Source organism: Neocloeon triangulifer, unplaced genomic scaffold (assembly GCF_031216515.1).
Source record: "Neocloeon triangulifer isolate White Clay Creek 2 clone unplaced genomic scaffold, ASM3121651v1 ptg000014l, whole genome shotgun sequence".
NCBI lineage: Eukaryota > Metazoa > Arthropoda > Insecta > Ephemeroptera > Baetidae > Neocloeon > Neocloeon triangulifer.
In genome coordinates, this window is record NW_026775556.1 from 17,982,500 (window position 1) to 18,007,914 (window position 25,415).

At 38.4% G+C, this 25,415-nt stretch overlaps 1 protein-coding gene across 4 annotated transcripts in view; it reads left to right on the forward strand.

The window, feature by feature from the left end:
* Positions 1-25,415, forward strand: part of LOC132200328 (leucine-rich repeat-containing protein 24) — a 188,953-nt gene that overhangs the window by 155,363 nt on the left and 8,175 nt on the right. Inside the window, exon 1 of one of the 4 annotated variants that reach the window (XM_059625722.1) lies at positions 16,527-16,686. The exons of the other annotated variants lie outside the window; for them this stretch is intronic. The gene's annotated coding sequence lies outside the window, so the exon portion shown is untranslated. Of the gene's footprint in view, positions 1-16,526; positions 16,687-25,415 lie in introns of those variants that run through there. 4 annotated transcript variants of the gene reach the window in all.

Sequence of the window (25,415 nt, forward strand, 5' to 3'; positions counted from 1 at the left end):
CAGGTACTTTTTGTTTAGATTATTGCCGACCCATTAAGCCTCGCCGAGAGCGGAAAACTTGCCAGTTATTGCCCAAAGTTTGCGTCCTAAATTTCGCGCATACACACTTGAGATTCGTGTGGAAAGCAGTTAAAGGAATATTAAGTATGAGTTGGGGGAGGGGCACGTGGGTGGAATTAATTTTTGTCATAACGCTAGGAAAACGAGAGATGCAAAATAATTGCGTCCATTTCGTCTTAAAGTGGCTGCGTTTTGCTCTCAAAAGCCATTACGAAGGCAAACAAAAACAGGCATGAGTGGTAACAGATGGCCAGATTACAGATCATTCTTTTGGAAATTAAATTATTATGCGTGAAAGATTGAATTTTTAACTTTTTAAATGAAAAAAATCGCGTGGCTAGAATTTTTGTAGCAATTTATTCCTAAGATTCAATATTTTTCACTTACTTAGAAAAGTGTTGCCAAAAGGTCTGATATAAATCAAAATCACCTGATATATTTTGAGAGAAGATATTCGCTTATTTAATTCAGAAATAAGGTTTAGTTGGCTTGAGGCTATAAGTTGGACCTTTGAACTTAAATGCTTATGAAAAATGTACATTTATTTGATATTTTTACTTTTACATTGTTTCATGAAAATCCAGGCAAAAACGTATTCAGTAACGAACAAATACATTTTTTCAAACAAAATATAATATAATTTTCCTTTTTTTTTGTACTTGCTTAACACTGAAGGCTAATTGAAGTAAGCAACAATGAAAATGGCTCATACATTTTTTTTTTAATATTTAAACAGTTTAATAAAGTTTATGCAAACTCTGAAATTGGTTTAGTAATTTTGAACCAAAATTTGTCACTTTTATGCTCCAAGTGGCACTTAATTTGCAGAAAAATAACTCGCCAAAGTTTGCTCATCACGCTATATAATTTTCGTACTTTCTCTTCTTTTCGCGCGCGAATAGATATTTTCCGAAACAATTTTACGTCTTGCCGGGCACAGCGCTTGGCCGGAGAGTCCTAAAAAAGTTTTCGGGGAGCTTTTATACGTGCGGGAGGCTCTTAGACCGAGAGACATTACGAGCAACTTTAATGAGCCCAACACGCGGGGTGCATTATTATTATTTAGCCCCGCCGGTGCGAACGAAGATGATGTCACGCTGAGTATTTTCTTTCCCCTTTCTCATAACCAGAGCAGCAGCAGCAGGTGCGTGCGCGAATTCGAGCTCTCGTCTTGGGCGTAAAAATAAAGCGAAACGTGCTCGCCGTGCAAAAACGAATCTTTTCCTGCCAGCGAAATATCTCTGCTGCTCACGTCGCGCCAAATGGAATAATAAAAACGGCAAACATATTATGCGCGAGTGAAAGAGCGGAGCTGACGTTGCTTCGGAAAAGTCACGCTTGTTGCTCATTTCGATTTGTTCGCGCATGTCGCGGCTTTTTGCCGTTCGCACATTCGAATAAACAAGGTTCGCCGCTGCGCAAAACTTGTTCCCGAAACGCGTTTTTTGCCTCCTAGTCTCGGGAAGCTAACAACGCTATAAGCATGATTAATCTGCTGACGCACATTGCCTCTATATTGATTCATATTTTTTGTTTACCTGTGGGCGGAATTTTTGAAAATTCTATGAGTATCCCCAAGCACGAAAAACTTTGCAAATAAGCTGGATAAAAGAGAGCTTTAATTTTGGAAGTAATTTTATATGCTATTAAATTTTAATGTAAGAGGGAAAAAAACGTTTCAAATATCTCAATAATTTTATTAGAGTGTGGGAAATTTATCCACATAAATTAAATTAGCTATTTATAAAAATTGCACTTAAATTAATATTTTGCCTCATAATCTTAAAAAGTAAATTGAAAAATTAGAAACACAGCAGAACTCTGTCTAAATACATTATTTTTATATATATATATAAATGATGAAATAATCACAAATGTATAATTTTATTCAGTTATTTGATAATCTCTTCAGTAAATCAGGAGACCGGAACACTCAGAAATATGAATACTTATATTATTGATGCTCTAAACAATAGAAGAATTAAAGAAATCTTCGATTATATTAGGAATTCAATCATTTTTTACTCAAGTGCCCTTCAGTGCTGCCAACAGAATATCCGTATAATTAGGACACTTGGAATAAAAATTGACTTTTCCCTGGAATCACTCCAGAATTCAAGAGAAACGTTTCAAGTGTCTGCATCTCGTCGCATGAATAAATCATATGGTCGATTTGCAGGTCAAATCAGAAGCGTTCGACGGCTTCTTTTATGAGAGATTCGAATTCAAAAGCAGTGCCAAGAGGCCGTAACTCATTCGGATTTGCACCTATCTATAAATTGCGGCAGTAAAACTCTTCAACCAGCAGAGATCAATATCCAGGCCAGATCGTAACGAAACCCAATTTTGAGTTTTGGTCTGGAGGCTTCCGTTTGGCGTTTTAATTAATTTCACAACAATTTAATTAGCTATTGGAAATTGCGGCCTAAGAAGCATTCACGATAGGAGAGAGGCTCTTCAGTTAGGTCATTAATCCTCTTGTGTAATTACACTCGGCGTATGACACGCGGCAGGACGACGAGAAAAGCCCCGGAACAATCGACTTCTAATGAGGCCCGACGCGAAGGTGCTGCAATTTATACTCATCTTATGGCGGACATTTTTCTTTCTCGAAAGATAGAGACGAGGGCTTCGTTACTTATACTGTTTGATGAAGAAGACGAGGATGAAAGAGAAGGCAACTTGCATGGCCGCAGAGAAAAGAGAGGAAGCCGAGAATGAATAGGAAAACCCACGGTGAAAGAGAATTGTAATTTTATCTGTGCCAATTGCGGCAATGCAGCACCAAGATGCGGCTTAAGTGCTCGTTTGCAGTAGTGCAACTCGTAAGACTTTTACATAAGTCTAGTGAGGGATGAAAAAAATGAAGTGAGTATTAGTAAGAGCTGAGAATTTTCTGTGTAATTGGCATAAGCTCACTTTGAACATTATGGCCTTTGAAGAGGGAAAATATTCATTTTTTTTATACTGTTTTTCCTCATTAATAAAAATAAATAAGGAAATGGTTCAAAGCAAAATAATGAATGATGGTGCAGAAAAAACTAAACATATGAAAATGTTTTTGAATTAAAAAGTAAATAAGAAATAGAAAGAAAAAAAACTATATTACTATTTGTGTTTAATCTCTATTAAAAATTCTTTTTTTTTTTAATCAATAGTTTTCAAATTCTTAGAATCAAAGCACAATCTGAGAAAAATTTGATTTCGCAAACAAATTGAGTAGTTTCAATTAAACCAAATTGCAAACCTTTGGAATTTTAAATTGGGTACAAGCAGTGCAACCGCGGCGGGATTTTTACAACAACACGCCGCACCGAGTTACAAAATCGTGGCAATTGCACGGCGCATTCTGACCGAGACCATTACAGTTAACGAGGCCGTTTTGCGCGAGAAAAAAAGCATCACACAAGCAAGGACATTTGTCGGCCTGGTGCTAATGGCGGTGTGTGTGCATCTCCCTCCGCAGTCGCTAATAAACAGACTGGATGCACTTTGCAGGGCAGTGTAAAAAGAGTGTGGCCATTAGTCCGAATGGCTCTGTGTGCTTTTTTAATTGAAAGTGGGTCAGAAGAGTCGGCAGCAGCTGCATCTTTTGATGCCACAGTGTGCCGTATAAATTTATACACGATATGGGGGAGGAGGAAGGCCACTTTAATTCAATTAGCCGCAGCATCAGCGCTTTTATTAATAAGTCTCCTCGCTCTCTTGCTACTGAGAGAGAGCATTTGCTTAATCAAAATATTGCCGCCCGCCGATGGAGATTAAACAAGCACGGGGCTAATGGCTTTTTGAGAAAATTCAGCTTGATTAAAAGCAGAGTTTATGGAGGCGTTTTACGCCGCTTATCAAAATTTCGAGCCGCCCTGTGAAATGCATCTTGAAAAGGAACTCGCCCAATTAAATTGTTTTCCTTTTTCCAAATTAAGAGCGGTGATTTTTACTTGTATGAGAAAAATGAGCCTGTCTTTCCATAATGTTCCGTCGAAGGAATTCCGCCTCTGTAATGAGATGTTTGGATGTTATTTTTCAATGAACCGCAGACGTAATGATACGTTGGGAAATCGTGAGCTGAGAGGTCGGAAGGTCGTCTCGCGGGCTTCGAATTCAATTCCCATATGATAAGAGAGAGAAACATTCATTATTTGCTCGGCCATAATAATTTAATATTATACAAACGGCTCCGTCTTTCTTTTTTAAACCCCGTCCGGCTATTAATTTCAATGTGTCCCCAGATGGGCGGGCCAGTCGTTGACCTTCTCGCTCCTCTTTTATTCCAACGTGCGTCTCATCCAGTCTAGACCTAGAACGCGGGCGTCAAAACATCCACTCGGCGCTTTAATAGATAAAGCAAGTGCTCGTTAGTATGCATAACGCATTCAATTACGTACAGTCATTTTGCAGTACCTGGCTGGACGTACGCATACCCATCGCCTCCGTTCTATTTGCATGACAAAACAATCCGTGAAAGCGTCGCCACGCACATGCATAATCGATGAGATGGCGAGATTGACTTGCAGAATTGATGACGCGGCCAATAAATATAAATAACTGAATAATTTCGCGATATCGGAAAAGGATCTTTGGCCGAGATAAATGATGGGATGTGAAGCGTGGGAATCGCAATGAGGGTGAATCACCCAGCCAGCTGGGTTTGGTACTTTAGTCTGTTTTATCTAGAATCCTACTAAAAATGCAAATAAAACTATTTTATAAATAAATAATGAAATAAATATAATAAAATATAAATGGAAATTTAATTTTTTAATCTCTTGGTCATAGTAAGAGGATTCAGCATAAAAGCGTTTTAATTATTATAGCTGCATATTATTGTATAAATATAAATAAATTAATTATTTTAACTCATCAACCATAAATTAAACTTGATCTGTTAAAAGTCACATAAAATAATATGAAAAATGAGCCTAACCACAATAGAACCCTGGTGATTAATTTTTCCACAAAACTGCGGTCTAGAATAACGCGTAGCCAGACGAAAATCACGTTTGCACCCTTGTATATGGAACACATAAAGATCCATTCGCACTCCCTCGCCTCCCACTGAAAAGCGGTGGTGGTTTTATGTTCGCGGTGTGTGTTTGCCCTCTCAGCAGGAGATGCTGCGAACGTACAAACTCTAGGCAATTTGAAGCCATTCATTCGTCATGCCGGCGAGAAAAGCCGCATTACTCATAAGAGAGCAGCGCGAATATTGCGCGCCACTTGAATATTTACACACTCCCTTTCTCTTACTCATGGTTCGTAATCCAGCCGCCTCCACCGCCCGCTCTCGCGTTTATTTGGCCAGATAAGGGTTGCAAAGACGAACGGCAAACCCAAGGCAAAGAGTCGTTGCTTTTAATCCCGCTAATGGCCGATTTTTGCCTTTACGCGTTAAAGGTGCTTTGGAACAATGGCCTCTCTCTCTGGTGGTTGCGAATTCTCACGCATTGGCGAATTCTGAGCTTTAGCAGGCGAGCGGCTTAAATTGAAATTTGGAAGGTCTTAGCACTGGCCGTCGAGTTCAACGCTAAGCAGCTTCTTGTTCACCAGTACAAAGTTATAAACTTTTGTTTATCCTAAAACAAAAAATTAAAAAATAAAGCTCCAAGTTGCTTCTTTATATGGCGCACGCTGGTGGTTAAATCATGAACTATATTCTGGCGGGCGTTGCTACATTTTGCAACCCGAAATGGACATTTTAAAGCTTAGAACTGGCAATAAATTCGTGAATTATGGACACATTCGCACAATAACCGTAAAAATCATGCTCCGTTTTCGCCGCCACTTTTATACTCACGTTCCGCATGAAGTTTCGGCGGTTGTTTTTAATAATTCGCCTCTGCATCTTCCGGCCTGCCAAGAACCAAAATAATACGGTCCAAAAAAATTTTACTGCCCTCAGTGGCTGGCGAAAAGCAGTAAAGCAACGCAGAAAAGCCGCGCAATGACGGCAGTAAAATTTGTAGTGCGCATACGAGAAAAATTCCGTGCTCTCTGCCAAGCAGCATTTTGTATGTGTTTCAATTTTTCTTTCGCGGGCCAAACTGGCTTTTACGGTTCCGCATTAATGCGCCGAATTACTTTTACGAGCAGTTAAAATTAGCTCTGGACGTGCCAGAAACTTATTTTTCCAGCTTGTCAACAATTTTTTTGTTGCAGCCGAGTGTCGTCTTACTTATAACAACAATGGGTGCCCCCAATTAGGTATTCATGGCATATTAAATTAAATTCCTATAAACCATTGTTGCCAGTTTAAAAAAAAATGGCCCAAAACACGGTGGTGCCCGCAGACAGAGACGTCATTTCATAAATATCTCTCCATTCGGCATTTATAATTTGCTTGCAACACAATTGTGTGTCCGTCCGTCAGTCAGTTGTTTTGTTAATAAACCATGTTCGTTCATTCGCTCTCTCTGTCGGCTCTTGTTACATTCAGCGCGTTTTATTCAGACGTGTGTATTATAATTGAAGTCCCGCTGTCAGTCTATTGTTAGCGAATGGCGATGTAGTGAGTGAGAGAGAAAGGTGTCTGATTTCATCCAAATTGATGCTATACAAGGGTGGTTCAGTCATTGAACTTAGTCTAGTTATATATTCCACCGGAGTTTGGGACCCTAGTTGAAAGTTTGTCGCATTTAGGTATGTATGTTGATTGAATTTCGGGAGGTGAGTGGTTAGTTGCGGAACAAGAGGATTCGCGCGCACGCCAATCTATTTGTAGCCTGCGTTCAATTAATTTGGGGGAGAGAGCAGAGATAGAGAAAGGACTTAGAACTTGCCTCTGATAGTTTCAAGCTGGAGAGATAACGAGCCGTTGAAGTTCTTCCGCAATAAAGTTTTGATTATTTCAGGCCAGTATTGATTTGGCAATCAAGTGGTCTCGAATATTAATAAATTTAAGGAACAAAATTTATTTAGTCACTAAAATTTGGTGGAATTTTAAAAGCATCCTAAATTTAATCCAATTTAGAGTTTGGAAGAAAGTTTAGCTTCTTATAATATATTTCTTATTAAAATCTGGAAGGTTAAAAATCCCTTGCAAGACTTGTGTTACCTCGTCGTGTTTAAGTTGGACCGTGATTCGCACTTTTCACTCCATCTTAAAAAGTTCTCCATCTTCATCTTTCCTTGTTCTCGGCGTGAAAAATAATCCGCCGTCATTTTTCATAAATTTCTTCCGCTCCTTTTTCGTTGTTCTTTCTCTCTCTCACTCTGTTATGGGCTGAGCAGTATAGCAGCACTTTGTAGCAAGATGCATTAGCAGAAATCTGTTTTACGGCATTAACGTGGCTATTCGCTGCGTGCTCGCCGGGCAATTTCCAGCTCAGCATTATTTTGATAAATCGTCCCGCTTTCGCCGAGAATCGTACGTGCTCTTCGGCTCCCCTTTAATGACCTCCCGGCCGCCTGATCTCCAAAGATAAACCCCGAGAATAATTTAAAGCAGATTATTTGCCCAAGTTTCTGATTTATTCCCCGTAAGGGACCACGTGGCTCCAAGTTTTAATCTGAAAAGTTTGTTCCCGAAAAATAATGAAATATTTCTGGAAACATTTCCAACTTATTTGAACGTCAGTTTCGGGCCAAAGTGATGGAGAGGAAAATGAAATCCGATCTAGCAGCTTCTTTTTTGCAATTACGGCTCGTCGATGCATTTATTTTTTGTGTGGACTTCTCCCTTTTTTATGGCTCTCGACGTCGATGATGATGATGATGCCGGCGGAGAGCACGTTTGTTCGGCAAATATTTGCGCAGGAATCAATCAAGTAGAATAGCAATTTCACCTCAGCGCCGCGACCACGTGTGATCTTCTGCCCTCCACCGGGCGGTAGATTCAATCGATGCGAAAAATAGGCCAATGGGGAGTGGAAATAGGGGGAGGAAAGAAAAATTCACAGCCATGCATCAAGAGCAAGGCTGTGACTGTCGGAAGAATGATTGTCTCCGAAATGGTTGACGACCGAGAAAAAAAATAACATTTAAGGCCTTTGATCTCGCCGAGAACGGCTTAAATAAACAGAAGAAAAAAGCAACATTTGGCGGAGTTTCCAGAGAAAAAAAAATCAACGTCAAAAATACAAACAGAAAATATTCAATTTTCCAGTCCATTAATTTTCATTGCTTTTTTACCTCGTCTGTAACGTTCTAGGAATATTTTTCTGCTTTGTTGTTCAAAAAAACACGGCTGGAAATTTTGGAAAATTAATTTTCCCCTGGGGAACCGTTTCAGCCTGACGTGGCACTTTAACGTATTGGCGCAAAGAGTGGCCCTCATGTGAATAATTAATCGACGAACGTGAGGGCATCAAACTCTCCCCCCGTATTCTCTCCTTTGTTTACGCGCGATTTCGCATTCCCGCAGGCGTCCGTTTCTAATTATTTACGCGATCCCGACGGTTGGTTTATTTTTCCAATCGGCGCCGGCGAAAGTGCTGCTTCTGCTCCGGAGCAAGAGTAAATAAATAAAAAAAAGCCCGGCAGTCGGAGTGTGTTGCGACCCAGGAAAAGAAACGGTTTTAAAACATAAATACGCAGCTGCACCTTTTTTTTCGTTTTCTCGGCCTAATTTTTTTCTGTCACCTTCGTTCTCCCCTCCGGAAAGGCAAATTTGCGAGCCCTGCTCTGATCGTCCCACGGCCCTAATCTATCAGGCTGGAAACGTAAGTTATTAGGGTGGAGCGTCGACCGTGGTCACCGTCCGTGACCTTTCCTCGCGCGGTAAACATCGCGCACTGCTGTGCTAGTGCCAAAGGAAATCGATACGAGGGGCTGCGTGTGCAAGTGGAGACGCGTTCTTACGCACGGGAGCGAGATAAAAAAAATCTGCTCTGCGACCGAGTTGGAAAAGGTCAGGCTGATTTTCATTCACCTGCGAATCGATATAGTTACAGAAACCAATTCCCAGGGGAATAATTGAATTGACGCACGACGAGACCAGTATGAATAGATGCAGAGAATTTGATCCCAAAGAAAGAGAGACGCACAATCAGATAAAATGTAATGTACTGAAACGATTGTCATTGTCAATGAAAGGTAATGTAATCAATTAGTGTCTAAATTAAATATAAAATTTGAATAAGAAATGCTAAATATTATATTGAACATCAATATTCAAACTTAATAATCAACAGTAATTATTACAAATTTAAATTAAACAGGAATATTTATGGAAAATTTTATAAAGTAATAAGAAAATACTTATATAATTAAAATAAAAATTAAAGTCTATGTTTTTAGTCTGTATTGATGAAAAAAATCACATCAATTGCTATATTAATTAATATAGATACATTCTTCCTTAAGAAGTTGAGAAATTATTAGTTAGTCTTTTTTTAACCCTTTTGGCACTTTTGCATTAAACGGTTTATCGTGCTGAACTCTTTAGCCGGTTAAATTTTGTTCATTACTCAAGTTTTATGACGCTATTTGTTCACCACCTTATATTTTTCACTTGAAATTTCATGCACTATATTCTTATAACAAACAGACGGTCGTGGTCACATTATTTAATGGAACCACTTCTCAGGGCTGACCAAACAGAATTATCTGCCTCGCAATAAATCACCCTCTTCACGTGCACCCGCCGTGCGGCGTCAACTTCGTGCAGCGCGCATGAAATTTCCCGAAAATTCGTGCCTAATCTTCTTCGGCGTTGGCCGCGCTTTACGACCGAACGACCCAAACATGCCAGCAGCAAAAATTCGAGGAACCGTATAATATAATTATTGGTCGGCGCGCGCATTATTAACACTATTGCATAAACTTACGGGCGGCGCGGGGGGCGTAAAAGCTGCTGATACGCGATTTATTGCCCGTCGAGCGTGCGAGGCGTGATTTATAGTCGCCTCTTAAGAAAGGTCTTTATCTGACATTACGAGTAGTACACAGAGTTATTCGAACCACCCCCGAATGCAAATGTATAATCCTCCCTGCCGAATAAACAAAGAAACACACGCAATTAAATTTCGCCTCCCGCGAGGCAAATGCATCATGTCTGAATTTTTGGAAGCGGGGTGGGCCCTGTTTCTGTTTGCAGATGCACAAACACACACCACCACATTACCGCGCCGAAAACACGCATTCGCGGAGAGAGATAAAGATAAGGGAGGGAGGCTGGGGATGCGAGCGAAGCGCCCTCTAAATCAACACGCACACACCGAAAACGGGCAAATATTGCCTAGTTGCGGAAAACTTGCCTGCTTGAAATCCCCAAGAGCGAAATTTTAAAGGAAATTTCAGGCTCCAAATTTTGAGCTTCGTAATAGTTTAATAAACAGACAAATGTTTGTCAAAATTAAACCCTCTTGTATCACAAAAAAAGAAAGTCATAATCAAAAGACAAATTTCATGATTTGGAATTTAAAAAAATTTAATACAAATCTCTGGATTATATTTGTTTTGATGTTTTCAATCAATTTTGATTCGTTACAAATTTAATTTATTGTATTTTAATTTTTATTTCATTTTATTGTTTGTTTTATTTCATTTTTACATCAAATTTTAAAGAAACTAAATAATATTTTTTTTTTATTCATTTCCATCAAGCAATTGCCAGAGTATCTTTCTTTATTTTTTTAGTACTCATTTCTATCGTTTTTTTTTTAATATATGTATTTAATTAATATAAAAAGACAAAACAAGAAAGCAATTTTAATAATCAAATTTCTTCAAGGGCTATTATAAATTTAAATTCTATAACTATATGGTTATAAAAATGATTTCTCCTTTGGTATCCTTGAGGGTAAATTGCAGATAAGTTTTAAAGATAGATCCACGCAATTTTTATCAATTTTGCTCACAGCTGCGTGAATTGATCTACCAAAAGAATTGCATTGTAACTAGGATTTACTAAACCAGCTTGTTTTTTTCATTTGCCTTAAATTTTCTTGCATTTGCCCTTCTTAATATTAACTGATTTTGAATTTCGCCTCCTGATCAGATCTTTCGCACACTTTATTCCGCCATAGCTTTTCTCAAAAAGCTAATTGCGCCACTCTATATAGCAGTAGGGGGTGAATTCCGCCATTTCTCCGCGACCGCTGCAAGCTCTGGAATATAAGTGCATGTCACCCCCACGGAGTCAACAAAAGTGCATTATACCATTACACCCCCTATCCGTATATAAGCTGTGCTCCCCCGACTGTCAGAATCAGAGACCCATCGAGCAGGTGATTTTCGGAGACAGATCGGCGGCTTTTTAAGCCTTAATTCGTCGCTGGGGAGACAAAAGCTTTTTTCTTCCACCAGCGAAAGAGAGCGAAGTGCACCCTTTGTTTACCGAATGCTAATGCCGTTATTATGCGCGCCGTAAAGAGGAAGCGCGGGAATTTATATGTACACGCGTAACGTTTAATTTAATGTGCGAGGTCGTTAAGACGAACACAATGAGTGTGTGTTTTCTGAGTGGCCATTTTTTCCACTGAAAAGAGGACGCTCGTCGTTAAGTGGAAAAATCTAAAATTACAAGAAAGAAGGAAGAAAGGACGGCGGGTAATCCACTTAAGAGCTGCATTCGCTTTAAATAAGGCGGTTGAAATTTGTTCTAATCTGCTTTGGTGGGTGACGTGCGAAGAAAGGGATTAAGTTTCAGCACGCGGCTGCAAAAGTGTGCTAATCGTCAGCTTAATCGGAGTAAAGCAGACCCAGCTTGTTTCAGTCTGAAAAACAAACTAAATCAAATGAAAATATTAAGTACTCTATGTACTTAAACCACTCACTTACCAAGGAAGTTGGATTAAAATGATTTTATTTCATAAAAACAGATTCAATTGCAAAAAGGATTGGCACATAAACATGACAAATTCTTTCATACATTAAATTTTGTGTCTAAAAATGACATTTGTGGAATCTTTCAGGTTAAAAATTTTTAGATTTTGATTATTCTGAAACTGTTTTGAACTTTCGTAAATTTTTTATTTTATTTTTATATTCTCTTAGTACCTTAATTTTGCTCTTAATCTGAAAAATTATTTTCCTTTAATTAAGAAAATGTCCTTTGACAACTGAATTTTGAGCTTCAAAATATCGTGATTCCTTAAATAACTTAAATAAAGAGCTTAACACACTAGGCTAACAATATTAATTAAAATAAACGTGTTATAAATATTAACTTAGAAATTAATTCAATTAATGAGAACAAGGAAACCGAAGCTTGTTTCCAAGTCTGTGCACAAAGCTCTTTCGCACGCCGAAGATCTTTTTGAGTAACTGTTCCTTGCTCACTTGCCGATTAATCAAAGCAATTCCCTCACTTGCGGTTGCTCGCGGAGCTAATTGTTATTGTGATCGACTCTGGCGGAGTTTGCTGCTGTTTAGGAGAGACGAAGCTCAAAGAGCCCTTTACATAGAATGTACGCCACTCCAGCGAGCACAAGAGACGCCGTCTCGTCGCACAGCTAAAGTCGTCGTCGCCTCTCCACCGTGGTGATGATCATGCAAGTGTAATGAGATTAATAACAATATAATGCTGCTTAGCCAGCCGTTTTTGTATATAATGCCACCTCGGGAGCGCGTTTAAAAGCGAGAGAGTGGAAAAATAACACGTGCTCCAAAACGGGCCTCTTATTTTAGCTGATGTTGTGTTTTAATCCTGGGACTCGCTAGACATGCAAATTTTATCTCGGTGTCATCATTTGCAAGTCCTGAACTTGCGGCCGTGTTGCGAATTAATTTGTCTATCATGATAAAATTACAGGATTTTTTTTTCATCAGCCACAATATCAGTTCAAAAAAATTCATTAAAAATTTTTAGAGAGAATGTAATTATTTTTTTATGAGATTAAATCATAATTATTTTACATCCATATATTTTTTATGGGGAGAAAAATTAATAATGAGTGAATATTGTTGGTTAACCCTGACTTTGTTTCAATTAAAAAAATATGTTTATTTTAATATTTTAAAAGTGAAGTATAAAATTAGTTGTGATAACCTCCAATTAAAAAATAAAAAAATAATTAAAAAATTTTTCAAACAATTTTAACAAAATTGTGAGGCCTGGATCAAAATAGATTGACCGCCCACTTGAAAAAATTCTCCGAAAATTCTATTATCGTGAGTGCTCTCATTGTAGGGTGGCCGAAAAAAAATCTCCAGCAATTTAATTTCTTTATTTACCCTGCCGGCCTTTCATCTCAAGTGGCTCCTCTTGAGACTAAATGGAGCGTTTTGTGTGCGAGTGGGAGTTTTCAAGTGCAGCATGCAACTGCGCGCACTCGACACGCCGAAATAATAATGACCCGAAATTGGATTATAACGGAAAACAATTCCGAATTCCACCCCTCGCTCTCCACTGATTAAAACTGTCCTCGATTTTCCTACTCCTAACAAAAACAAACATTATTAAAATTTATGAAGGCACTTTAATAATCGGAATTGCAGGAAAAAGCAACAGCAGCCAGGGGACTGAGACAATAATTTGATTGATCGGGGCCAAGGACATTAATTTCCATATTGGCCTCCCCTTGCCAATTAACCCCTGCTCCATACATGTGTGCAGATCGATGCACCTGCAGGCAAATTATTCGCGTGGCTTTTAATATTCGGATCAGGCGAGTCGAAAGCAAACAAGTGTTTATGGTGCGTGCGGGCGGAGAAACAGACACGCGCGCCTCTCTCGTCTGAATATATTTCACGGGCCGCAGCGCACTAACGCCGCACACCTTTTGCTCGGCAACTGACCTGCATATTAATGCGCACGTCCCTCTGTCGGCCCGCCTGGGCACGTCTATAATGACGCCGACAATTACACCGCCTATCAATAATTGCATCTCGGTTCGATGAGCATATATTCTTGGTGCAACACCTTGTGTTGACAGCCACCGGCGTCCTCATTATATGACACAGGTAGCTGCGGTGTCAACAGCAACCCTTCATTATATGATACATACAGGGAAAAAATCAGATTAGGGCCATTGACCGATTCCTGGCCACAATTCTAGTAATTTAAAGTCCGAAATCAACATTTGAAATATCGCAACGTTTTAATACAAATATGATCAAATAATTACTTTTTATCAACGCTTCTTTACAATTTTTTTTATATAGAAGTTTCCCATTTTGATTTATTTTTAAATTTAATGCACCATTTATTTCAGCAAACACACAGAGTTAAAGCTACACTCAATAGCCTCAGGCTTATTAGTTTTGTTGCGAAAACCCAGATTTTTGTATGATTTTTTTTACTTACTACGCTTGCCATGGGTTTTTGCTCGGTTTTCAAGCATTGATTTTGAGATTTGTAAACTGTGAAATTTAGTAAGTGTTGAATTGTAAAACTTATCAACATAACTTTTTATTTAATTATACATTTTGGCAATATCTCCTGTTTTTAATATTTTATTTTCAAAATTAGACAAACATTTTTATTTACTTTTGCTGGATCGACGATATATAAAAAAAAATTAGCACTCCAAATGGAAATATTAATCTCAATTAACTGATCAACACTGAAGTGAAAATCGGATTCCTTTGTATAGTCATACACACACAAAACTATTAAAGCTGAAAATATTTTTTTTTTTTTTATTTTTCAAAATTTACTTGCCCAGCTGGTAAAGAAACTTTGTGAATTTCCTACCGAAATCTGAGTCAACTTTTGAAGTGGATTAAACATCTTTGTGAAATCTTTGACCCAATTAATAATTCCAAAGTTTCAAAATCAAGTTATATGCGGCACTCCTTTCCCATAATATCGCAAACTTCTTCTGGGTGATGCAAACAATTATTACGGAAAATTAATCAAGATCATCCAAACTCGTTTCGACATCACACACAATTTGGTTCGGCACGTCGTTTTCGCGATCGAACGCGCGTGACGTTGATTAACGACGACGCACCGGCGAAGATTGATCGAAGACGCGCAGGCACGATATGATATATATTCTTCTCAGGCATACAAAGAATATCTTCTCGAGTTATAATAATAATATAAGGAGGTGGGTGCGATGTTAATTTGTATAACACAATGGCGGTAGCGGCGTCTCGCATTCACGCGGCGCATCTGCTTTGATATTCCAAGGAGGACTCGGCTGGGGTGCTTGTAGAGGAGGCGCAGCGCTTTTGCTTTGATCGCGCACAATGCGGCGTTTGGAGTGGAAGGTGCGCGACACGCGCGCCAAGGCAGCTCGCCTAACTCAATGACTCCCTTATTTGTATACCGAGAGTGAGTGAGAAGCTGTTTGCGCCGAAATTTCGTCACCCAAGAGTCACAGAATGGGGGTCAAAGAGAACCCAGGCCTTGTGCCGAGAAGGCCTTTATTTGGCCTTCCACATTGTATGCAGATTAATAAAGTTTGAGGGCTAAAGTCATTTAAAGGGGATCGCTTTCAACCTCAAATTGGTCAGTTTGCACTGTGAATGTAAATTAATTGCCCTGCAAAACTTTGGCAGTAGCAAAGGGACATAATGATTCAAGTGTACAATGTTTCATTTATGTTGGGAGAAGGTAATTATTTCCAAAGAAAAGATGACCTTTCAGATTGATATAAAAAATCGTCTTCAAGTACATGCCCGTCAAAATATCTTTTAAGCAAGATCAAGTCTTTTTTTTAAATTTTAGAAAAGTGGCAAAATTGAGGATATTGTGATCGGGTACCATAATATTTCAAGTAGAAACAAATAAAGAAGACCAAGAAATTATCAATGTTAAAAAAATTCATATAAAGTACTGAGAAGAATAAATAATAATAATAATAAAGTACCAAATCAAAATCAGAATGACACAATAATTCGCAAATATTAAGCATTATAAATATAATATCCATTGATTAATAAATATAAAACATTTTATTATAAAGTAATGTAATTATGTAGCTAAAAATTAAAATTGCAAACAAAATATAAATTGTTTTGCGAAAAATAAAAAATAAATAAAATAAAAACATTGTGCAATAAACAAGGAGCTGAAAATACTGTTAATGTAAATATTATTAATTAATTGCGTAGTATTTTTCCGTTTTTAATGGTCATGATTATTGAAAACATAAATATCTATCCAATAATAAATATCAAACAGCCACTTTTAAATCTCCATGGTGAAAAGCTGGATTAAGCTATGCCTTTTCAACTCATTGGCGGTCATGTGAGCAAACAAAAAATAGCAGAAGGGATAAAAAGTGAAACGGTTTAACTTCAACATTGCGAGCCTCAAACAAAATCGCCCGCAAAAAGAGCTGCTGTACCGCAACTAAAAACCGACCAGCCATAATATTCTGCCATTTCTTTTTTCCCTTTTTAATTCATCCAACGCAGCGCAACACTCAAAATGAAAGCCTCTCGTTGTTCAGCTCTGGCTGCTGCTTTTTTAAGCTCTGGCGGCGTCAGTCACATGACTCACTCGCGGTGACTGATAAGAGAGGCCTCTTATCTGCCAACGAGAGTGGGAGGGGTGGGTCCTCCTCTCAACTGCAATCAGCAGCATCCCAACCGGCTAAGTAAACACGCAGGCTGACGTCATTATTTAATGCACACCGGCCGTGTGAGTAACAACTCGGTTGGCATTCCGAGTTGCCGGCTGGGCCTGACGCGTCGACACGCTCGTCGTGTCCACCGAAGAAGGGTGCTCGAGGGCCACACACGGTCAGCGGTCGAGTGAGCGAAAATAAAGGGCGGCCAACTTCGTTCCGAGTGAGTACCTCGTCGCTGATAAGAGCAAAAAATTTGTGATAACATTAAAGTCCTAACCAAACCGAACATTTGCTAAAAATCGGTCAGAATGATTTTAATTAAAAAATTTTGTGCGATATAATAATAATTTATTTATTTGATTAGTTTTTGAAGGAAAAAAATATTTATTGAGAGTTTTCTAAAATAAATTTTGCTCATTATCTAAAGTTATGTACTGAAAATGGTCACCAAATAATTCGTCGTTCGGAAAAGTAGAATTTTAGGATGGCTTCACATTCCAATTATTCAATATTAGAGTTTCGCACTCAAAACAAATAAAAATATTTGGGAGTTAAATTTGCTCTTCTTTCGGGCGAGAATTTTCCGTTTTCCCTCGAGGACCCTGTCACATGTTTGCTTTTCAATATGCGTGGGAAAAATATGCAGGACGAATTTATATTCTTGTTTTTCCTTTTTTATTTTCGTATATTACATCTCCCTTGGCAGTAAAAGGCAACAAACACGCGGACGGATCGGAACACAGTGAAATTTTTACGCTCCCTCCGAGTTGTCAAATTGTTTTTATAATGCGCCGCCGCTCCACACGTGGCCCGCCGCTGCTGCTGGAGCTTCTTCATCCCTTTCCCGCGAATTCCGTGGGGGAATTTTGCAGCTCCGACTGATATCACGAGTAGCAAAATAAAACGAGCCCAATTCACTTTTATCGCCTTGTTTTCATTTTATATATTTATTTCCGTTTTCCGCTCGCAATTAAATCGATCTGCGACTTTGGCCCGCCGTGCAGGCTTCAAATACAAATGCCGAGCAGCGAAATCATTTTCCACCAGGTCACGTAAAATCGCGGGCCAATAAAAGCGGAAAGCGCTGGAAAACAACGATCTCGCCTGATGAGAAATGATTCGCGTTTTTTACACGCTGCTCAATCTGTTCTTTTTTCTGCTCTTCTTGTACGGCCGAAAGAAATAAAAAGAAATTTCGTGTGGGAGATAAATAAAAAGAGAGGGCATGAAAAGGAAGGAGGGCAGACGAGGTCGAGCATCTCAGCTGGTGTGCGCGCCAATCGACGAGGAATAAGTAATTGCGGGAGGTCGAGCCTTTCGCTCCAATGGTTTTCCAATTATGCGCTTTTAAATTATAGTAAACAGCCTGCGATCGAGTTTGATCGCTGCCGTGTGCAGGATGCTTATAGATAGGAACTGCCTGAGCAGGAAAAAAATTAAGTCGTGATGGTGCAGTAATTTATTTAAAGATGATGATTGATTGAGAAATCAGAGGATGTGGTCGCTGGAGAAATTTAAATAATTCACATTAATCACATTTAATTAAATTTATTTAAATGCGCACAATTAGCGCCACCTGTTATTTTTAACTGTAGGGAATTTTATGATTAATTTTTGTTCTGGACCTGATTAAAAAAAAGCATAATTTTAATATTACAGTATAGGTTGAGAATTCATTTAAAAGATCCACGCGTAACAATTTGAAATTGTGTTCTATAATGTAACAAAATTAATTTACATCTTCTCGAGCTCAATAGAACTCTGCAAGTTTTGCAACACGGAAAGTGTTTCCCCATCTTAAGTGCAAAACAAAAAGGATAAAAAAGTTGCAGCTTCTCATTCTCTGTACATGCAACTTGATGTAAATTTAATCTGGCAAAAGTTTCATTCGTGAAGAAAACGTGCAATTTGATCCACGCACAACAGCTCAAGAGTTTTTCATTTATGTACAAATGGTGTAAATTTTTTCCTTTTTCCAAAAAGATTTTATAATTGTTTGTTGGCAGTGGTTTTCATACTCAGATCATGAGCATAAACTAGTAGATGCTGGTGAAGCTGTTTTTAATTTTGGATGAACTCAATTTAATTGACGAGTAAAAGCCTGTCTACCTCTTCTTGAACGTCTCCAATCTTCAATTAATATCAAATTTTAGTTTTATTGATCAATTTAATTACAGAATTTAATTTTTCAATATAAAAAATTGTTCATTTAATTATCATGACTTTAATTTTGTACGTTTTTTTTTAGTTAATTCGCAGACAATAAAATGCAGAATCTTGATTCTCGTCGGGTCAGACTGGCTGGAGAGCAGCAAAATCGCAAATTCAGCCGTGCAGATAAGACGCACGCCGGTCGGCTCCTGATGTGTCTTTCACCCCTTCGCCCAGATAAATCCCGCAGCAAGCGAACACACCACTTTGTCAGCGCCAGTGCAAATTAGGCTTGGCAAGCAAAAGCGAGTGCATGCGATCGGAGCTCTGCGATCCGACGTAGATACGGCACGCAATTTCTGTTGTACTACAACTCACTATCATCGCCCCCTGAGCGCTAATAATAACAATGCGCCGAGACCAGAGACGGATTCGAGGGCGCCAATTTTCCCTCGGCCCGCGGCATTCCGCGCCTAATTTCCATATTATTGATTTCATTATACCGGGGGGCGGCGAACCGGTTTTTCTTGCAGGGAGCGCGAAATTGGTGGCGGAATCAATTTTCCAGCGTTTTAACCCGGCCGCCGCGAGATCATCGCTGGTGCCACGCGCGCGATAATGGCCAATTTCGGCAGCTCTTCGAGAGCACAGATTGGCCTGAGAGTTCAGAATTATATTTCTCTCTTTTTCTGCAACCGACGAGCAGTTTTGGTAATGAAGTGGTGCTCCGAGTTGTGTAAAATTCAAATGAGCTCTCTCCGTTATGCATATTTATGCCCAAGCGCCAGCGGGGCATGGCATGCGGATTTGCTAATTGGAGCCAAACAAAAAGGGGTAAATAATGTACCGCCAAGTGAATCCATCCGTGTTAGCAAGTTGGTATTTTATTCAGAGCCACTTAACAAATGATTTGTTTTTAGCCCTTTTTTTATTCATCAAATGAAATTATACGAAGCGCGTTTATCAAGAAAAGTTTCAACCATTTTAAATAAAGAGTGCTGAAATTTCCAAAGTGTGAATTGAAAATTGAAAATATTTTTAAACACAATTTTTAATTGAATTTTTTTACATACGTTAATTATTGGTTTATGAAATTGAGTTCGGAATATTGCATAAAAAATTTTACAATGCAATGAAACTCTTTTATATGACTGCATAATTCAATAAAATTTTGTATCAGTTATGAAATGTTTAAAAATCAAAGGTGAAAAGATACCAAATGAATTTTTTTAACGTTTTGCATGTGAAACGTTTTAAATGCTCCTGAATTTATTTTCCATATTTTTTTTTATCTATTATATAATTATGTAAATAAAATGACAAGATTGTTTTGCATTTCCTGGGAATTTTATAAAAAAAAAAATGTATTCAAATTGGACTCATGACTCTAAGTAAGTAAGAACCTTGAAAGCTATGGATTTATAAAACTCCTTAAAAGCACTATTTACCACGTCGCAAGTTTCCACTCCAGCTGAATAACTTTTGCGTCTGTTCGGCCGGCAGCCATGTTCGTAATTGGTTCGATTGGGGCGATGAAGTGCGATGCGTGATGAAATTTTCATCGCGATAAAAGTTTGACCGCGTGACAAAACTTTTTGCGGTCTCTTCTTTTTTTTTCACTCGCAATTCACTCAATAATGCATCGCGGATGTAAAAATTTGACCTTTTCCGTCGCAACAAGTTTCCATTCCAAACAAGCCCTCCACTTCAATATATTTATAATTTCGATTTAACTCGCGCGGAGATTTAGATATTTTTTTATTCATGCTGTGTGTAGCGGGAATTGCCGGTTTTATTTTTCCTCTGGCGCCCGCCGTAAAGTATCAAATATGGCCAGTCTGGAAATTTTATTGCCGGCGGTGGCGGAATTAATGCCCGGTCGCGGCGGTATTAAAATATTAGCCGTTGGATTTGTTTCCAGCGACTCTCTCGTCGAGTGTCCGCGCCGATGAAAGTGAATGTTTCGGGGCTGCTTTATTGCGCCCGGCCCGGCACTTTTCATGCAAATGGACTTCATTCCGGCTAATTTCGCTTTATTCACGCGGCCAACTTATTCATGTGCGCTCTCGACTCGCTCTCGGCGCCGACCCACCCACCCAAACGGATTAATTGGCACGCGGCGATTCGTTTTGCGCGCGCACTGCACTTAATTAATTAATGAATTGGACTGGGGGGTCGACCGCGAAAAACTTTTCGACGCAAATTTTCTGAATGGAAGTTAAAACCGACCTTTGCGATGAAAGAGAAGTGAATTTTCAATAGGGATTTAATTACACGATGAATCGTTCCTGCCACCGGCGATTTAAACAAATTCAGCATGCGGCGTCTGTTTTTTGATTACTTTCGGTTGAAATTTCATGCCTGTTTCAAAGGGAAAAATAATATTCCTGGAAATTCACCTTTGAATCGCTTCCGCACAAGCGATGGAATCAACGTTGATGTAACGTTTATTCAAAAATCAAATTGTTTGATATCCTGATAGTGATATTTGAACAATTTTGCTATATTTAAAATTTCCAAATGAGTGAAATATTCGTATAGAGCGAACAGTATATTAAAAACCGTTCCGAGAATAACAATTTTTTTAATAGCAAAACGCCTTTAGCAAATATTTTAACTTTTACTTTCAATTCTAAATTCAATTAATAAACAAAAATTGCAAAAAATTATTATTCTTGTGGCTAAAAAAAGGATTGAAAAAATAGTGAAGACAGCACCAAAATATGCATGGAAAGCAGAAAATGAATGTTTTAATAAACAAATTTAATTTGCATAGAAATAAACGAAATGACCTTATTGACACTCATTCAGTTAAAAAAAGTATAATATTTATTCAATTCATGTCATAAATGGCCATAAATTAAATTCAGTTACCTCAGCTTCAGTGTCAATGGGTTGAATCGTAAAACCAGATTGAAAAAACATTTAAACCTTAAAAAAAATATGTTTTATTAATAAGTTATTGAACCTGCATAAAGCAGCAAAATAAATGTAAGGATAACTACTTTTTTCTTCCGCAAAAAGATCTAAAGTTTATAAAATTATTTTGGCTAGCTGTACACAATATGAAAAACGTAAATTTCCTTTATCGGAATGAAATCATCTTTTTATTATTTTTTTTCAATTTCAATTTCATGGAATACAATCTTTTGTTGAATTTTCAAAATTATTCCTCCTTTATGGAAATTCCCTGTGCTTGTTGAAATGATAAACATGGTTTGCTCCTATTCAAAAAGGAATTTCAAAGTTCATGTTGAAAGAAACTGCTTTTAAATTTCAAACAATATTTCAACAAGGAAAAAGCTGCAGAAGAAGAAATTATCTCCAATCCGGGGCTCGTAACTGCGCAGCTTTAATTAAAAATGGCACCGTAGCAAGTTGCAAATTAGCCTAAATTTTTAACGGATTAGCTCGTCTTTTAACCCAATGCAAACAGAATTAAGGCTGGAAAGAGAGGGAACCGCACGGTGTGTAGTTTAATTTGGCTGCGAATCGAGTTAGACGCATCACGGCTCGCCTGGAAATTGAATAAGCGCGGCCGTTGTGTTTGAGCAATTTGCCCGGCCGGGTCATCGCGCGCGCAGCCGACTCGACACCCGGCGTGTAAATTGAGGTGCCAATTTTCTGGCAGTCTGCCCAAAAGGGGCATTTTTCATCCGGCGGCTGATGAAAACTGCTGCCCTGCAAAGGTGCAGCTCTCTCGTGTTAAAGTGTAATTGGCAGCCCGTATACTCTTGTACCGCGTGTCGTGCGAATCCTCCGGGGTCGCATTGATCAGCGCAGAGCAAACGACATTATAAATTTAAATTGCCGGTCAGAAGGACGATTGAAAGGCGACGCGCGCAATTTCAAACTTTGCCGGCCTTTGAGGCATCCGAGCCTCGTCATTTCGGTCTGGGAGAGCGTTTCAGACGAGCTCTGATGAAATTGATCAAACGACGCTTTCATGAGATGACACCTAGTCTAGTTCATGCTCTTGGGTGTGCCGAGTTGTGGCGGAATTTCCAACAGGCTGTGTTTGTTTGGCCCAGACAAGTGCTTCTGCCAAGCGATGGCCGCACGTCTGACGGCTGAAAATCGACACGTTAGTGATTTTCCCAATGAACGGGGTCTGTCACCATAGCCTTAACAAAAAAAAAATGACTATTTTTGGGGATTAAAAGATACCTGAACCGCTAGAGCAGCAAAGATTGCAATAATTGGACAAACGATATTTTTAAGACTTACTTTGGATATTGCGCCCAATTTTTTTTCTATCTTCTTATGATTTTTTCATTTTTAATCCCATATAATTTTACCACTTTTCTCTTAATTTCATATCGAAATATCACACAAAAACTATTTATGGAAACGTTTTTGAAAGGAAAATGTTTTTTTTTTTACTTTATTTATCCTGTTTAATTTATTGAGGAAAGTTACCTACATAATGAAATCTTTGCGTAAAAAAACACAATATACTTGATACATGATTAAATTATTTAATTACAAAATAATCATACACTGAATATTAATGGATATATTACTTAATCAATTTATAAATTGAATCAGTACATAATATAAAAATATTAGTTCGCTTGTCTTGAATTTCTTTAAAATTAAGGCCTGCTTTTAAGCCTCCATTTATAATATAATGTAGAAATTGGAATTATGCTGCTAGAGAAATATTAAATGTAAAAAAAATATTAAATTTTTTGCATATTATGTCAATGTCATATTGTGGCCTCAATTTAAACTCAAAATCATTAATTTATAGTTAGTCTGCAACGGTCTGCAATAAATAAAAATGCTTCTTTAAAAAAAAAATATGCCACTAATTGTAAAAAGTCGAGCAATGAGAATTAAAATCTAGAAAGTTTTACAAAGATAAAAGATAATTATGTCTTTAAGCCTTACGAACAATGAGTTCACAAGTGAGTCAATTTCGTCACATAAATATTTCCTATTCTAGAAGTGACAAATGACAAATGAAACGAAAGAGCGTGACAGCCGTTTCTTTATTTCCATCTCTTTCGGCCTGCATGATTATTGATTCGGCAGCGCGCGGGCCCGGCAGTCAAGTCGCATATTACGGACCGCACGAGCAATTTTCTCTTCGGAAATAGCAAAGCGAGTCGCCGGTTGGCGTTATGACGAGGACCGTCTGCTGCTGCTGCAAATACAAGAACAATTTCATTTTCGCGCATCCCCGGCGGAGAGCGAAGCATTATTGTATTTCGCATGTCCTCGGGGCCGAAAATGGATTGCGCGGCGAGTCCTGCTGCTGCTGCTGTGCAAAATTGATTCCCCCGCGGGACCCACGGGTTTTATTTTCCTCCTATATATCGAACGCGCGAGTCGGTCAGACAAATAATGTGACAGTCGCTTTTTGTTTGCGAAATAAAAACGGCCGTCGGGCCGCGATAAGCAAATGTGGGAACGCCTGACACTGCGCACGTTATGCTTTCCTGTATTCGTTTTCTCATGTCAATATTGGCAGCCGGCGTGCTGATAAAAAAAAACTCTTAATATATCCCAGAGGCCAATATATGGAGAAAAGAAGCAGCAATTGTGAGTGCGTGTCGACTATAAAGGGTGTAATATTTGCACTACTTGCGATAAGGATTTTATCAAAAGTGCCTCCCAGATAAAAAAAAATCACACACTTCCTCCAGCCTTATAATTCACATAACAGAGACTTACTTACTTTTCCTTGAGAAAGAAACTTGAAAAAAGTTTCGTCACATTAAAGTTTGAGCCGGAGAGGAAATTTTCCATTGTGCATGCCTAATGGAGTGGCGATCGTAAATAGCGATAATAAAGTGCGAATATGTTGTTGCGAAACTTCTGGCTTCCTCCCTCGCACGCCGGCGCCATTTATATATACACACGGAAACCGATAAAACGAAAGTTTTACACAAAACATCGTTTAATACCGCCATACTTTTGTGTCGGCGCCGATCGAATAAATTGGAGCAAAGCAGCGTCGCGAAACTTTTTTCGATCGTGGCTTATTGGGCGGGAGAGTTGCGACGCGGAGTGAAAGAAAAAGGAGAAGTTTTTAAGGTTTGCGGAGAAGACGAAACCATTCAGACTGGCAACCACGCACTAATTGCTTTTTGTTTCGATGGCAAACGATGAGGACAGAAAAGACAAAAGTAGCGTGAGGAGTCGTGGTTTTTTGCAATCTGGGGAATCCTGCAGATCGATGCCGGAAGAGAAGAGCTGACAAAATGTAGTGTATTGAGCTTTGCCTGTTTTTTTTTTTTAATAATAGAAAAAAAAATATTTTTTTTATTTTTATTTTACAATTTTAACAAAGGAAGTTTTAATTTTATACTAAAAATTCACTAAATATATCTCAAATATAAGAATAAGAGACGAGAATGAAAGAAAGAAGCTCAATTTCTAAGAAAAATCCCAAACCAAAAGTTAAATTTTTCTTGGCTTGAGTTTTACAAACACATGGAGCTAGCCAAGCCATATTACCATTTTGAAGATACCAATTTTGTTTCCTTAAAAAATATCAAAATTTAGTCGATGGTGGAAATGAGATCGGGCTTTTCCCTCGTTGTAAAAATTGTTTTTATTAAAAAATCATAACGGCTCTTCCAGTTTCTGTCATGATCTGCGACCCTTTTACTTTGCAAGAAAAATATAAAAAAATCAGAAATTGTTAAATTCAATTTGGCAGATTTTTTTCCATGTTTTTTGTGCTCCTGAAATAGGGTTGCAGACCGAGACCAAAACTGGTGAAGCCGTTTTGTTTTTTGATTAAAAACAATTTTTACAACGAGGAAAAGTCCGATCTATTCAATTCCA